Here is a 13,936-nt window from a genome sequence, read left to right as displayed (position 1 = left end):
TAAATCCATGCAATACCTTCTGTTGAGATTTTTATTTTTATTTTTGGCACTCTGAGCGTTTTCATTTTCCCCCAGGTAAACAAAGCCCAGTCCAGGGTCCGTGTTTATTCCAGGCAAGACCCATTTTTAGTCCCCCAAGGCAGCCAGCATCAGTCCCGCTCGCCAGCTGTGCTCAGGGCCCTCCCACCAGTGAATCTGCCCCATAGCCAGTGGCAGTCTCTGTCTCCCTTGTTGACAAGCAAAGCAGTTCTTCCTGGCATTATGCTCCTGAGAGGGTGCCAAAGGAACATGTCTAGATTCAGCCCGTCTTTGCACTGCTGCATTGAGTGCCCCCATATCCATTCATTTCATGGACACAGGCGGCCACCTCGAGGGAGCACATAGGGATCTCTTCTTGTCTATTCCAGCCACCTTCTGAAACTGGAAGGGAGCTCTTCTGATGGGCATTGACTTGTTCTCTTTGAATACATCCCTCAAATTTCCATAGCGCTGTGCTGCCTGTGGGCATTCTTTTAATAGGCCGGGTTTTCACTGCCCTCTCTCCTGACTGTATGGCCAGGCAATTGGTCACTGCATGTGAGTCAGTAAAAAACCAACACAGGGGCTTCTACGTGCTCAGTTCTTGAAATAAGTATCTAAATGGACTTACATAATAACTTCAATGCAGTCTTTATTTTTATGGCTACACCCTGTGCTAAGTCCTTTTCCTGACTTCTTTCACCCATCCTTACGGTCCCTTTAGAAGGTAAGCATTGTTCTTATCCCTATTCTACACTAGAGGAAAGAGAAGATGCAGAGAGGTAAAATCAGTTGCCCAGGGCTCTTACCATCCTTCCCCACCTGCAGCCTGTGCACTTCACCTGCCTGCAGATGCGATACTGGCCTCGCCATCCACTCTTCCCTCCTCTGAAGTCATTGCCATGGAGTGTGGCCATAAGACAGAACCATAGATCCACATGCCCCCTCCACAGACGTCAGTCCCTGCAATTGTTTATTTGTCCACTGGGATTTTAAACATAGAGATGCTGCCCTGTTAGCAGAGGCAGCGCGTGGACTGGTTCCACCCGTAGTTCTCAGGTATTTGTCTGCATCAGAATCACCTGGGGGTAAGAATTTGCTTTCTCACAAGCTTCCAGGTGATGCTGATGTTGTGGGCCCAGGGACCTCACTTGGAAAACTGCTGGTTTAGAGGAAGCACAGGCTTTGCCCTGAACCACCTGTATTTGTGTCTCAGCCCAGCCAACCAGTAGCTGTACACCTTTGCCCACATCCCTTCAGCTCTCTGTGTCTCCATTTCCTCATCTGCAACATATATACTAGTGCTACATCACAGAAATGCATGCAGGGTTACATGAAATACTATGTGTAAAATGCCTAGCACCTTAACTGGTAGTCCAAAAAAATGGCAGCTTTTGTTTTTATCATCATTTGATTATTGAAAGGGCATTTTGCTAAGTCTTTGTGATGAAGGAGAGCTGGCTTCTCCATTATGTACTAGATCCATGGGTCAGCCCCTTCCCTCTCTTATACTTCTGTTTCTTTAAATGTAAACTAGTTTCAGCATTTCATTCTAAAGACCACTGGGTACTGGACCAGATGATGTTTAGCCCTGAGGGCTTCAGTTCTCTGCTGTAGTTGAAAGGCTCATGCTATGTGATTTTAGGAACTATTATAAAACTATAGTAACAAAAACAGTGTGGTATTGGTGTGCAGTTAGCCATATAAAAGAAAGCAGAGTCTAGACTCAGACCCACACAGAAATAGACAACTGATTTTTGATGAAGGTGCAAAGGCAATTCAGGGAAGAAGGGATAATCTTTTCACCAAATGGTGCTGGAACAATTGGATATCCACAGGTAAAAACAAAAGCTACAATTTGTACCTTCTACCATGCACAAAAATTAACTCAAAATACAGCTCAGAGCTGCCTGCATAAGTCAAATCTTTGTGACTAAGAGTAAGTCAAAGATTTCTTAGACAGAAAAACATAAAAGAGCAAATGGATACCTGTATTCCACCAAAATGAAATTTCTGGGGACCACTGAGCCATGCTTACACTCCCATCCCACCTGTTCATGACCTAAGACAAGCCAGAGACTTGGGATCTCAGAGAGCATTTGCTAATCTTCGCTCAGCAGGGATCCTGTGGCCTCCAAATCCCAGTTGGAACTCAGCTCAAGGCCAGCAAAAACAGAGCCTAGAGCCTGGAGCGCACAGTTTGGCAGGTGCAGTGCGCAGCCCCAACCCCAAGTGGATTTTCTACCTGCAGAGAATACCTGCTCTGGGTGACCACAGCTGCTGAGAAATCTTCCCAGAAGAGGTGGGTCTCTGATGAGAATAAGACCAGGTGGGCAGTGCTATCCAAGGGGGGTTGCTGGAACAAACACGTCACAGCATTTACCTTCTCCCCCTCTGAAGCTCCACTCTCCCCCTGCACCCCTGGTGTGGGTGCTCTGTGAAAACACAGAGGTGCAGGCCACGTCTTTGCCAGGGCTCAACTGGCCAACCCCCATGGAGAGCACAGGCTCATCTCTGAGGCTGCCAATTACAGAATGCAGACAAGGCTGCTGTCACCAGGTCTTGCCTTGCCTCTCCTGGAGGCAGAGAACCCATTTTTTGTTGTTGCCATCCTGGTTCCCCATGGCCTCGTATGAGCCATTCTGCAGTGCACAGGAGCACAACTTGGTATGGACATGGGGCCCAGCGATGCAGCCTACCCCCTCAGAGGGCTGATTTAAAGCCCAGACCTGCCCCTTAGCTGCCTTGTTTTCTCGGAGAACAGGCTCTTTGTCTGTGCAGCAGAGCCTATCAGGCAGGTGAGGGAGAAAGTGCTCTAACGATTTTCAGCAGGTTTATTTTCCTGCCAAGGCGGCGTGTTATTTTGGCCCAGATGGGTGGGTTTTCCCTCAGCAACAGAAAAGTTTTACTTAGAAATAAATACATGAATTCACTTTAAGCTGTCTTTGGGAACTTATAAATAAATTGCCAACTTACCAATTAGGGAAAGAGAATATGAAACCTAAAATGGGGACCCAAACTCTGATTCTCCAGAAAAGGTCATAGCTGCAAATACTAGAAATCGTGTCCATTTCACAGATGAGGGGACTGAGGCCCAAACGGGTGGTGACTTCCCCAAGACCTCACAGCTGCTAATTGGCAGAATAGTTCCCTGATTCTCACACCACTTCCAGCACTGGGCAGTGCACTGCAAGCTCTGCGGAGATATGGTCACCAGATTTAGCAAACAAAAATATAGGACAGCCAATTAAACTCAAATTTCAAATAAATAATGAAGCATTTTCAACATAAGTACACCCCATATATTGCATGGGACATATGTGAAAAAACTGCTTATTGAAATTTATCATATCAATGTATGATATTATTCAAAGCCTCCGTTTATTTTTGGTGCATTTATTTTACGTCTTTCCAAAAGGCAGGATGGGATGGAATGCTGGGATTACAGATGAACTTTCCTGGCCACCCTGGATAAGCAGAACCTGAATAAAGTAAATCATGATCACACCCCAAGGCAAGACAGAGGCCTCTGGCATGTAAGAAGGCTCCCCAGTGGTCAAGACAGAAGCAGGCTTCAAGAAATGGAAAGTATTGGTGGGCAGAGTGGGGTCAGTGAGGGATGAGGGTGCAGGAGCACTCAGAGAAGCACACAAGGTGTCCTTCTGAGCTGGATGCTTGTGATAACTGGAGAGGGAAGTGAGCAGGGACTTGTGTCCACACAGGCTGCAAGCCTGCCTCAACGTTTGCAGGCTATGGGCTGGTTTACTTCCCGCGACCCACCAAGAGATGTGAATCCATGACCTGGAGCCAAAACACTCTCATCAAACCCCACACGATGTTCTCATCTCATTCTCAAGCTCCCAAAGTGTTCCAGATCTTCCAAACTAGAGTCACATCAAAGTCCCTGGAGCAGTCAAAACACGATATGGCAATCGTGGACCAACAGGGCCCTTGGCTGGACCAAAAGCAGAGACGGTCCAGCCTCTTGATTCTCAAATTCAGTATTTGCAAGGTCGCCTACTCCATAAAATATACTTGAAACTCCAAAATCAACACTCAAGGAGTTTTAGTGGTCATTTATGAGCATGTGCACGGTGGCAAAAAATTTGAGCAGGCGTATGTTCCCAGCTGAGCTGCAATGAGGCATTGTTCTGCCTTCTTCCGTCAGCTCTTCTACCGTAAACAAGTGTTCTTTTCACAGTCTGTTCGATGCCATGTTTTTCACATTTTTGTGTTTTTCGTCAGTGATTTCATTTTTTAAAATGGCCCCAAGCACAGCGCTGAAGCGTTGTGTGGGGTTCCTAAGTGCATGAAGATTGTGACGTAACTTGCGGAGAAAATGTATGTGTTAACCGCATGTTCTCACTCATAGGTGGGTATTGAACAATGAGAACACATGGGCACAGGAAGGGGAACATCACACACCAGGGCCTGTTGTGGGGTGGGGGGAGGGGTGAAGGATAGCGTTAGGAGATATACCTAATGTTAAATGACAAGTTAATGGGTGCAGCACACCAACATGGCACATGTATACATATGTAACTAACCTGCACATTGTGCACATGTACCCTAAAACTTAAAGTATAATTTAAAAAAAGAAAAAGAAAATATATGTGTTAAGATGAGCTCAGTTCAGGCATGTGTTATAGTTCTGTTGGCTGTGAGCTCCATGAAAATTAATCAACAATATATAATAAATAAGTAGTCTTTAAACAGAAACACACATAAAACAACGTTATGTATTGATGGGCTGACAAAGATATTGGGACCAGAGGCTCGCAGGAACGTAATCCTAGATTTCTCCTGGGAGCAAAAGTTCAGTATTGACTAATTCAGTTTTCTTTTTTTGGCAATGTTACAGAACTTAACTACTGGAATAATGAGAATCGATTGTACAAGTAGAAAGACAGGCCTAGTAATTAGGTCTATGTGAGAGAATATGGGGGATGGGAAGGAAGCACATCTCCTATGGGCGTAAACCAAGGCCAGTATTCCCTCTTCCCAACCCATGTGCCACTAACACAGTGTACTGCATATATTTTTTAAATAGATTTTTCTTTTTTAGAGCAGTTTCAAGTTCATGGCAAATTGAACAAAACATGCAGAGATTCCCCATATATCCTCCACTCCCTCCCATGCACAGCCTCCCCCACTATCAACATCCCCCACCAGAGGGTTGTATTTGTTATGATGGATAAACTTTACACTGATTATTTTTTAACATACACACACACACACACACACACACACACGCCACAATATATCAAGCAATATGGAGAGGACAGATTTACCTAAACTCAGTCCTGTTAACCTCTTGAACTCCAAAATCCAGCCAAGTCCCATCTAGCCTTGAGTTTCTGAATCTCCCCTACAGCCACCCTTGGTTCCTTCAATCCCTCTCCTCCTAAAACAAAACCAAAGCATGTTCTTTTGCCATTAAAAAATAGCAAAAGTCAGCATGCATCACAGAGTGCAACAGCCAGGAGTTGTCAATGCTGAGCGTCTGCTGCTCTCCACGCCTCCATCACACAAAACCCAACCTGACCCATCACTATCCCCCAGAGTGCATTCTGTGGGTTTGAACAAGTGGATAATGACATAGATCCATCATTATGGTATCACCCAGAGAATTTTCACTGCTGCAAAAATCCTCCGTGCTATGCCTATCTATCCCTTTCTCTACCCCAACCCCTGGAAACTACTGATCTCTTTACCGTCTCCGAAGTTTTGCCTTTTCCAGAGTGGCAGGTGGTTGAAATCGTACAGCATGTAGCCTTTTCAGACTGCCTTCTTTCACTTAGTAACAGGCATCACTGTGAAACATCAGTGATTAAATTCCACATATTTTGGCCAGGCCTAGGCTTGTGTCTACAACCGAGCTGATGATGCCTGTTTGCCTGAGAGGTGACAGACAGCCACAAATAAACCCCATCACAGGCTCTTACTCTGATGGCCTAAGTGCAGTATAAGCTACTTTTCTAATGCAACCTGGGAGGATAATTTCTCCAGAAGAATTGAAGATTAAAGATAGAGTTTTCAGTGTTGTTGTTTTTTTAAAAATAGATTTGAGGAAGAGGTGGATATTATTTAAAACACATTATTTTCTTGGTGTTTCAAGTTGAGCCTTTCCTGGCATTTTTCAACAGAGCTGCGTGGTCTTTGGAATATGTTTCCTCCCCCACAGCAAGACAGGGCCGCCCCTTTGCTATCAACCCTCCCATGCTCTGCTTAACAAGTAAATGCTGCTTCACCAAGCACCTAAAAGTAGAACATAACACGGGGTTAAAACTGGGAAATTTTAAAATTAAAATCCTAAGCACCTGAACAGCCATGCCACGGAATTTCAACTCCTTGCAATCTTCATCTTCCCTGCTGCCTCACTATTCTGAATCATGCTGGAGATGACAACGGCATCTCTGCTATTCTTGAAGACTGAGTCTTGCTTTTCCTCAAGATTAGTGGGGTCAGGGCTGCTCTTCATTTTGGTTTTGTCTGCCTCGTATTAAGCTTCCAGGGTCTCCAGGCAAAGCTAACTTTGTGATGACTAATTTTTAGCCCCATTGCTTTCTAAGCTTCAAGGTTCAGAGACAAATTCTTGGGATGTCTGCAGTGGGGTACGATGGTGATAAAGACTCCTCCTTGGCCAGACCTTAGGCAGGCGTCTTGGAGCCCTCTTCTCCACTAGTCTTCGGCCTTGGCCTTCCTTGTCTGTCCTTGCAAGTCCAGTTTTAGCAAAGAATTTTGCTAGATGAGTTTAGAGAAGATCTGCCACCCTTAAAGTCCGGGTCCCTGGGTGCCTTTAGCAAGAATCCCATTAGGCCAATTTAGCAAGAATCCCCTTCCCTACCTGGATGTCTCCTCTTTGAAATTTTTCAGGTGTCAACCCCCCTCACTCTGCTCTTGGCTTCAATCTTGCTGTGTTTGCATTTGAGTTCTGTCTGTGTCCCCCAATTACAATAGTCTTGATAAAGTGTTCCTTACCATTTTAATAAGCGTCAGAATCATTTCTCTTTAACAATAGCCAAATGCTGGTTTCATGATTGGCTTCATGATTGGCTCCGCCTCCCCATCCTCACTCCTCGTGAGTTACAGGCAGGAAAGCTGTGCATCAAAGCCCCATAGGGAAGAATCTGCATCTGTATATTGTTGGCTTCTCAGGTAGAGGTTTCATCCAATCAAAGCCCATCTTACTCAACTTGAAAATATCTTTTAAGGCTTTGGTGAAAAGAAGGTCTCTTTTCTGTCTGAAATGCTACAGAAGTAATTTTTTGCATAAAACTAATTGCAAAACAGTAATCTAAAAATTTAGCAATCAAATGTGGAAGCTGCAAAGTATTCTGCAAATAATAATAATAACATAGTCATTGAGGGTATTAGTTCCCAGAAGATGCTGAACAAATAATTTTTTTTTCAATTAAAGCAACCAGCATTAAATTGAAGCAACTCAAAAGGCTAGAACTTCTCAGGGAACTGACAAAAGTACTCTGCACTGTTTTAGATGTTGTTGGTGCCCCTTTGCCCAGGCAGTGCACCCTCCCAACAGGCGCTGCCTGACAAGGACTCACAGCTGACCTCTCTCTGGAGCATTGGCCTTGGCCATCAATGCACCACCTCACCATCCCCCTTCCTCAGCCTGCAGCCAGTAACTGACCAATTCCAGGTTCAGAATGCCACACCCTTTCCTACAGGCAGGACCAGCTCTGTAGTGGGGTCTCCCTTCAGATCTCTTGGTAGGGTCAGGCTGCAGCAGGCTCCAGCTGAGACCACAGCCCTGCCTGGCATCATCCCCTGCTCCACTGTGCTTCCATCTCCTGAAAGCAGCCCTCTAGAAACCACATGCTTCTGAACCCTGCCCAGGCGCTGCCTCTGTGCTTCTGAACCCTGCCCAGGTGCTGCCTCTGTGCTTCTGAACCCTGCCCAGGCACTGCCTCTGGGGAGCTCCACTTGAGACATCTTCCAAAGGCTTAACCAGGCTTACAGCCTGACCTTTTCTATCAGGTACCACCTCCCTAAATATCATTCAGTGGGTTGCTAGAAAAATAACCCAGAGCCAGCTTTCTCAATGTGGTGCTCAAGGATCTCCATGATCTGTCCCCACCAGATTCAGAAATACAGAACTGCTCATATTCCTTGCTTCCACCCCTCCTTTGCCAATCTCACTGTGAAGGCATGCATGCCCTCACACACACCCACACAGATGAACACATACACACATGTACACATATACAGATACATACACACAAACACACATGCATACACAAATACACAAACACACATGCACACACCCACATATACACACATAGACACAAACACATATGCATACATGCACACATACATCCTGTATTAGTCCATTTGCATTGCTATAAAGGAATACCTGAGGCTGGGTAATTTATAAAGAAAAGAGGTTTATTTGGCTCATGGTTCTGCAGGCTGTACAGGAAGCATGGCACCTGCATCTGCTGGGCTTCTGGTGAGGTCTCAGGAAGCCAACAATCATGGCGGAAGGCAAAGAGGGAGCCAGACCATCACATGAAAGAGAGGAAGCAAGAGAGAGAGGAGTTTTAAAAAACAGTTCTTGCTTGAACTAACTGAGTGAGAACTCACTCATTAACTAGAGGATACTCTAAGCCAGTGGTCCCCTACCTTTTTGGCACCAGGGACTGGTTTCATGGAAGACAATTTTTCCACAGACCAGGGATGGTGGTGGGGGGATAGTTTCAGGATGAAACTGTTACACCTCAGATCATCAGGCAGTAGATTCTCATAAGAAATTTGCAGCCTAGATCCCTCACATGTGCAGTTGTGAACCTTACAATAGGGTTCATGCTTCTATAAGAATCTAATGCCACTGCTGATCTGACAGGAGGCGGAGCTTAGGCAGTAATGCTCGCTCACCCACCACTCACCTCCTGCTGCTTGGCGGGTTCCTAACAGGCCACAGACCGGTACCAGTCCCCAGCCCCTGCACTAAGCCATTCATAAGGAATCTTCCCTCATGATCCAATACCTCCCACTGGGCTCCACCTCCGACACTGAAGATCACATTTCAACATGAGATTTGGAGGGACACACATCCAAATCAAATCACATCCACACACCCACACATACAGACATGCACACACAAATACACTTTTGCACACATGAACACATGCAATAACACATCCACATATGCACATGTACACACACATAAATATGCATGCAGTAACAAACACATGTACAACCTATGAATGCACAGACACAAACACATATGCACAGACATATACACATTGCTATTTCTTGCCTTTGTTCCTCTGTTCATACCTTTCCCTCTCCCTGAAATGTCTTGTCCCCATTCTGAACTAGTGAACACTATTCATATTTCCAGGCTAATCCCAGGGGCCACCTCCTCCAAGAAGCCTTTTCTGATTGCATTAGATTTTCCTCTGTGCTCCTAGACCACCCTGAACACACACGTATCCTAGTTCTTTCATATTATATTAAAATTGTCTGTTTATCTCCAATTCTAGATAGCTCTAGATTGTGAGCTATCTCAGCTTCCTGAAGTCACGGACCTTTCTTGTTGGTTCCACGTCACAGTGCTCGGTATCCAGGAGACATTCATTAAATGCTTCCTGAATGAATGGGAAAAAAAAATTTAAAAACTAAAAGGACTCAAGGTAGTCTGGGACAGTGGCCCAGGTTAACTTTTACCATCAGAGTAAAAGGAATTTTATTTTAAGCATATATAAATTCTTTCCTAGAACAAAAGGTCTAGTATCTTCTTTGAGAGATTTTCCACAGCTTGCACGCAGAAGGGAAATGAGAAATTGGTAGCTAGATCATAAAAGCAGGAGCAGGTGGCATCTGCTGTAAAGGGAGGTGGAGCTGAGCACAGGATCAAGGCCCAGGTGGAGCATCTGGGGCCTGTGTATGGTCCTCAGTGAGAGCTGCCAGACACAGAGAGACTCGGGGGCTAAGCCAAGACTCTATGCACCTGCCTTCCCTCCCAGGCAAGGAGTTCTGGGAACTTCCCCACCTGTGCATCCTAACTCCTGGGGATGGGCTCAACCTTCTCCATTTCAGCAAGGGCCAGATGTCATAACCAAGGCAGCAGGCTGCCACAACTGCTAACAACCTACACCAGTTCTTTAAGGTCCTCATGCTAAGAGAAGTGGTCCCGCTTTCTCACAGTCCTGAGGTCTTCTCTCCTGCAGCAGGGACCACCAGGAGATCTGAGGAGGCAGTGCGTGTCTATGAGCCATTCCATTTCTTGACAATGATCAACTGGTTTGCCATACAAGAGGCCCGCAGTAGCAAAGAACACCAAGGCTGCAAGCAAGGAATTGTGTCTTTCATTTACAGTCTTGAGACACAATCCCTGCATTGTATCCCAGCAGCCCCCTGCCCAGACTCCCTGTAGACAATGGGAGGAGGCTCTTCCACCGTTATTTACTGCTCACTCTTTAGTGTGAAGCTTCTCTCCCTGTGCCCATGGTAACCATGGTTACCAGACGGAAAGCCTACACACATTCACCTATTTGAGACATTGTTCCATAGGTAGTTCTAGCTTGTGACAGTCTATGATCTCAGGATTGTGACATTTCTTCAGCCTCCTCTTTCTTCCTTCCTAAGGCCTCACCCTGGACCTAATAAATCAAAAAGTCCAAGAGTTGGGCCCAATAACCTGTGTTTTAACAAGCCCTCCAAGCAATTCTGATGGTGATTAAAGTGTAAGAGCCACTAGATTACAAGACAAAAAAATCATAATATTACTATCGCTTGCTGACTGTCCAAGGCTTGTCATATTGATTGGTAGGAAGAGTCCTGGAAAAGGAAAGACTGCCACTGAAGATGGCAAGGGAGACGGGGTATCAGGGAGAGGCCCTTTTGCTCATTCTGTCTTCAAGGGCAGCTTCCCTACTGTGTATTAAGTAGACCAGACACCAATATCAGCTGACATTTCCTTCTTACCTCTTTGGACTAATCAAGATTCCTAATTCCCCAGGATACTGGATTCCAACACAAGGATGTTCTCATTTTCTCCCTAGCTTTTCTGACTTTAGAAAATACCAGAATTTGCATGAGAGCTGTCAAAGAACCCCAGGGACCCAGGAAAAGGTGAAGGAGACCAAATACAAACAAGACTATGGATTACAAGGAAAGGGCATGAACAGCTGAAAGTTTGCATTATCACATCTTAGAAAAGGCATCCAAATAAAGTAGTTGGGGATTGAGGTCAAAGAGAACTGGTGAGAATGAGGTGAAAATGTGCACATTGCAGGAAGATGAGCTTTCTATTCTGGAAGAACTGGAATTGTCCACTACCCCCAGGCTCAGGGGAGAGATGGAGGGGACCTTCAGGAAATGACTTACAGGCTAGCAATGCCCCTGAATAGCCCTATATAAAAAAGAAATTAAATTTGTATTTTAAACCTCCCCACAAAGAAAACTCCAGGCCCAGATGGCTTTACTAGTGAATTCTATTAAACATTTAAGGAAGAAAAAAAATGCCGGCCAGGCGCGGTGGCTCACGCCTGTAATCCTAGCACTTTGGGAGGCTGAGGCAGGTGGATCACGAGGTCAGGAGATCGAGACCATCCTGGCTAACATGGTGAAGCTCCGTCTCTACTAAAAAGACAAAAAATTAGCCGGGTGTGGTGGTGGGCGCCTGTAGTCCCAGCTACTCGGGAGGCTGAGGCAGGAGAATGGCATGAACCAGGGAGGCAGAGCTTGCAGTGAGCCGAGATCGTGCCACTGCACTCCAGCCTAGGCGACAGAGCCAGACTCTGCTTAAAAAAAAAAAAAAAAAAGCCAGTTCTGTATAAACATTTCCAGAAAATTGAAGAGTAGAAAACAGTTCTCATCTCATTGTTTCAGGCCAGCATCCCACTGATACTAAAGTCACATCACAAGAAAAGAAAACTATTGACCAATATCCCTCATGAACAAACATGCAAAAAAAATTTTAAATAGCAAATCAAATTCAATAATGTATTAAAATGATGACATATTGTGACAAAGTGGGATTCATCCAAGAATGCAGGATTGTTTTCATATTCAGAAAACAATATAATTCACTATATTAACAAACTAAAAAATAAGAAAAAAACATGATTATCCCAACAGACACAGAAATGCATGTAACGAATTCCAACATCCATTCCTGGTAAAAATGCTCAGCAAACTAAGAACAGAAGAGAACTTCCTCAACTTGATAAAAAGCATATACAAAAAATCCCACAGTTAATGTCATACTTAACAGTGACAGACTAGATGCTTTATCCCAAAGATCAGGAACAAGACAAGGATGTCTGCTCTCACTGTTTGATTCAACATTGTACTAGAGGTTCTGGCCAGTGCAATGAGGCAAGAAGAAATCAGAGGCATCAACATTGGAAAGAAAGAAGTAGAACTGTCTTTATTCACACATGACAGGATCATTTATGTAGAAAATCCTTAGAAACATACAAAACAGCTACTAGAACTACTAAGTGAATTTTCAAGCTTTCAGATACAAGAAAAATATACAAAAAACCAATTGTAGTGATATACACCAGCAATGAACAATAAGTTACTGCTTTTTTTTTTTTTTTCTTGTTTGAGATGGAGTCTCAACCCTCTGTCACTCTGTTGCCCAGGCTGGAGTGCAGTGGTGCAATCTCAGCTCACTGCAACCTCCACCTCCCAGGTTTAAGCAATTCTCCTGCAGCTGGGATTATAGGCATGCACCGCCACACCCAGCTAATTTTTGTAATTTTAGTAGTGATGGGGTTTCACCATGTTGGCCAGGCTGGTCTCAAACTCCTGACCTCAGGTGATCTGCCTGCCTTGGCCTCCCAAAGTGCTGGGATTACAGGCATGAGCCATGGCACCTGGCCAATACTGCTTTGGTTTTAATGTTTGTCTCCTCTGAAACTCATGTTGAAACTTAATCCCCAATGTAATAGTATTAAGAGGTTGGGCCTTCAAGAATTGATTGGGTCATGAGAGCTTTGCCCTCATGAATGGACTAATCCATTCATGAATTAATGGATGGATGGGTTATCACAGGAGTGGCATAGTTATCACTAGAAGATATCTGTTATAAAAGTCAGTTTCACTCTCTCTCATGTGTCCTCTTGCCCAGTGATGCTTTCCACCATGTTGTGACACAACAAGAAGGCCCTCACCAGATGCAGACCCTCCATCTTGGACTTTCCAGCCTCTTCCACTGCAAGAAATCAATTTCTTAATTACCCAGTCTCAGGTATGCAGTTATAACACCAGAAAACAGGCTAAGAGATATTTAGGGATGAATATGACAAACGATGTGAATAACTTCTAAACTGAAAACTAAAAAAAATCCTGACAGAAATTAAAGAAGACACAAATAAAGGGAGAGTTAAACCTCTTTTATGGGTCATAAGACTCAATATTTTCAAAAAGTAAATGTTCCCCAAATTTATCTGTAAAGTCAAAACAATTTCAATCAAAATCCCAGAGAGATTTTTTTGCAATAATTGAGAAAACAATCCTGAAATTAATTTGGAAATGCAAAGAACCTAGAATAATCAAAGCAACTTTGAGTATGAAGAATAAAGTTGGAGGGCTAACACTATGTGATTTCAAGAAATATTATAAAACCATAATAACCACAGCAGTGTGGTACTGGCAGGTAGATAGATACATGAAGGAATGGAGCAGAACAGAGAGTTTGGAATCAGACCCAAACAAGAATGGACAACTGATTTTTGACAAAAAAAAAAAAAAAAATGCAAAGGTAATTCCTTGAAGAAAGGACAGTCTTCACCAACAGTGCTGGAACAATTAATTGGTTATCCACATTCAAAAACAAAAATAAACTACAAATCATGCATTTCACTATGGACAAATTTAATTCAAAATGGATCTTAGACCTACATGCATAACCTAAACTTAAAACTTCTAGAGAAAAAAAAAA

Source organism: Pan troglodytes, chromosome 22 (assembly GCF_028858775.2).
Source record: "Pan troglodytes isolate AG18354 chromosome 22, NHGRI_mPanTro3-v2.0_pri, whole genome shotgun sequence".
Lineage (NCBI taxonomy): Eukaryota > Metazoa > Chordata > Mammalia > Primates > Hominidae > Pan > Pan troglodytes.
Note: the sequence above shows the minus strand (reverse complement) of the source record.